Source organism: Sphaeroforma arctica (genome assembly GCF_001186125.1).
Source record: "Sphaeroforma arctica JP610 unplaced genomic scaffold supercont1.12, whole genome shotgun sequence".
Taxonomy (NCBI): Eukaryota; class Ichthyosporea; order Ichthyophonida; genus Sphaeroforma; species Sphaeroforma arctica.
In genome coordinates, this window is record NW_014040546.1 from 48176 (window position 1) to 51543 (window position 3368).

The following is a 3368-nucleotide window of genomic DNA, read 5'->3' on the forward strand; positions in this document are numbered from 1 at the left end:
AAACAATTGTATTTGTTTTTAATAAAACAAGTATTATTATGAGCTTTCCGGACTCCGGGAGGCTTATATTGTCCAATTGTCGATAAATATATAACAAGTATTTTTATAGAATCACACACTATTTGTCTTTTGTTTGTTTTTGTTTTTTTCTTATATGGTATTTAGACATATTTGTTTTTATTATGTTTTTAAAACAACATATACCAACATAACAGTCTAAAGTCTAAACTCTCTAAAGTCCTAAACTCTATAAAACACCAAACAATCCAAATTGACAAATTCAAAATATGTCTTCAGTTCGAAGTATTAAAAGGCGGACGAATGACTATTGAACATTACTGAACATTACTACATCAGCACAATATCGACATTTTAAGCGGTCGATAATTAAAATGTGGTGCTATGAAAATGAAGCATGAATTGTGGCCCTTTTGTGGAATTGTGGGGAGCTACTCCTAGAGTTTAGAGAAGTTGTGGTAAAATCAGTGTGAGGACTGAGGAGTAGCAAATGACTAAATGAGGACTAATATTGAATAGTTAATAGTACCGCGAAGTGAACTCTTGGACTTGCTGTGGGATCAACACTGTGGTCTTGAAGTCGAAGATAGTGATACTGATAGGTGAAGTCTCCGAGAGAGTGTGTTAGACTGTCAATTATAAGAGCTTAGAATAAGTGCTCTCTTGTGGTGCCTGCTCAAGACATTTATACTAAGAATCATTTTTGCCATGACTAATTCATGAACAGGGGGAAAAACCGTATTTAGGAAAAACCCATTTACATTTTATGTTGTAGTTTATGTTGTCCAATACAAGCTCCGTATGGTTTTACTACGCTTATATTGGACCTTCATTGGTGACCCGGTAATACTCCCCCCCCAATTTTTCAAAGTTGTATCTGCTTCAACTTGGTTGTACAAGTTTTTGTTCTCTTGGAAACTCATCTCGAATCTGTGATATGGAATATCTGAGATAAACTTGGAAAATTGTACAATTTTTAGGTTTTATGAAAAGAAATATACGTCATCTGACTTTATCATTTTGAGAAATTGAGTATTTGAAATGTACTCTGAGTCAGAAAAAAGAGTATTTATGGAGTTAATTTTTAGAGTTTCAGGATTAGAGTGTAGACCTTAGAGTTAGATTCATACTCTTGTTGTTGGAAAATGGAGCTTGAATAAATTTCAAATTTGTAAGAAGTGAGACACTGTGACAGACAGACTGTCTAATATCAAGGTCAATGTTAGTGTGACGGTGAGTGTGATTCAAATTGTAAAACGTAAACACGTTTTCAAATTAAAGCTTATACGAATATCATTCCATGTTGTTTGCAAATATCAGGGGTTGAGGCTTAAAGCCTGGGCGTTCTTCCTGTTGAAAAAATTGAGTAAAGTAGCGGACCTGATACGCTGTTAGACTGTCAATTATAAGAGCTTAGAATACGTGCTTTATTGTGGTGCCTGCTCAAGGCATTTATACTACGAATTATTTCGGTCATGACTAATTCATGAACAGGGGTAAAACCCTTATTTAGGAAAAACCCATCTACATTTTATGGTGTAGTTTATGATGTCCAATACAAGCTCCGTTTGGTTTTACTACGCTTATATTGGACCTTCATTGGTTACCCGATAATAGTGTAAACAGTAATCACTGAGGATGAGTGATGAATAAAGAGTGGAGCACTGGATAAGAGTGTATTTATAAAGCCGGACTCCGAGTAGTAGTAGGGCAAAGTAATAACAAAGAAGATATTTCGTTTAAAAAAACAAGGAAGAGTGTCATTAGCCCTGCTATTCTATTAGATCATATTTAAAATACATATCCTCTATGTACTGTATTGTTTGAGTTTTGAAAAGAATGTCAAATGAGACGATGACTCGTACTCGAACTTCGGATTCTTTTGAGTTTGGGTCCTGAATACTGATATCAGTCGTTTGGCACGATAACTCACGACTCACGACTACGATCGCTAATTATCGTCGTCATTTTTCCTTCGATGACCCTGTTAACTATTTAAGTATTTGTAAATTCAAAAAACTCTCCGTCATACGTTTGTGTCTATAGTCTATGCGGCGTCGGCAGTCGGCATTCGACACCCCGCAGTCCCGCACCCCCGTGTGACTATCTGACTATCCAGTCCACACTCCACGAGTCCACACCTAAAGACCCATTACTCTTAAAAGCCTAAATACCATATGACTAAAAACTATGACTAACCAGTAACAACCTTATGACTTAAATTATGACTAAACTCCCTTATGTCTAAAATTTATGACTAAGGCCCGTTCCACCATCAAATATTCGAGACTAAATATTCCTCGAATTTCGACTTTTAAAATATATATTTGGCTCGATTCGAGGTTCCCAAAAATTGGTTCCACCATCTATTACAGAATCGATTCTCGAATCTCGACAAATCCCGCCCAAATAAAACATAAAAATTGCGCGGGCTTATATAGATAACACAAACATGATATTTTACATAAAAGTTTGTAGTATGTGTCGGTTACACAGTTATTGTTTCTTGTATGTAGCTGCAATTTGCAGCAGCTCGGTGACGTACAAACAATCTTTAACGTTTAGCAATGGTCTCTCTAGTATATTATCTTCAGCATGGATCGATTACACTTCCTTTTGTGGTGCCGCACACAAGATGTTCACCATTGGCAACCTGCCAAGCATCAGAGATGTTTGGTCAACAGACTTTCTGTCGCGTTCGCTTCGACATTAACAGTTGTGCACAATCTTCTTGATAACATACACCAGCGTCTTCACATACCGGTACCCCCAAGCCTAGGTCACACCAAAAATGATGGATTTACTTTGTACACAGATGGAGGGCCAATACATACCCCGATGGTGTGCTCCCACGGGTATTTTCCACAAGCCTGTGAACCGTGCTTCAAGAATGTATGAGCCGTAAGTGGTATAAGTAGCGGGTCTGCTTGCATCATCGATAGAAGTAAAGGGAACCATGGCGCACGTGTGCTCAACGGTAAACATATTGTTGCCGATGCCTTGTCCTTCAACACATTATGCAACACCTTCTGTATAAGACGCCACGATGGGTTCATCCGTGCGTTGTATTCACTCCAGTCAAACTTAAACGCCCCGCCATCTTTGCCGTACGACCAGTATTGGCGAAGCTGAACGTTATGACTCGAGGCAAAAGCGTCGACGTCGTTTGGTCCAAAGTGCTTCTGGATCAAACAACTTCCACCCTGACATATAGAACACCGCGGGGTAGTTGATATTCGCCGCACCTTTATGAACACGACTCCACCACATGACCGCTTTGCATTAATGAAAGACATTGAAAGGCACACACAAACTACCCACTTACACTTAGCAGATGACAAAACTTATAA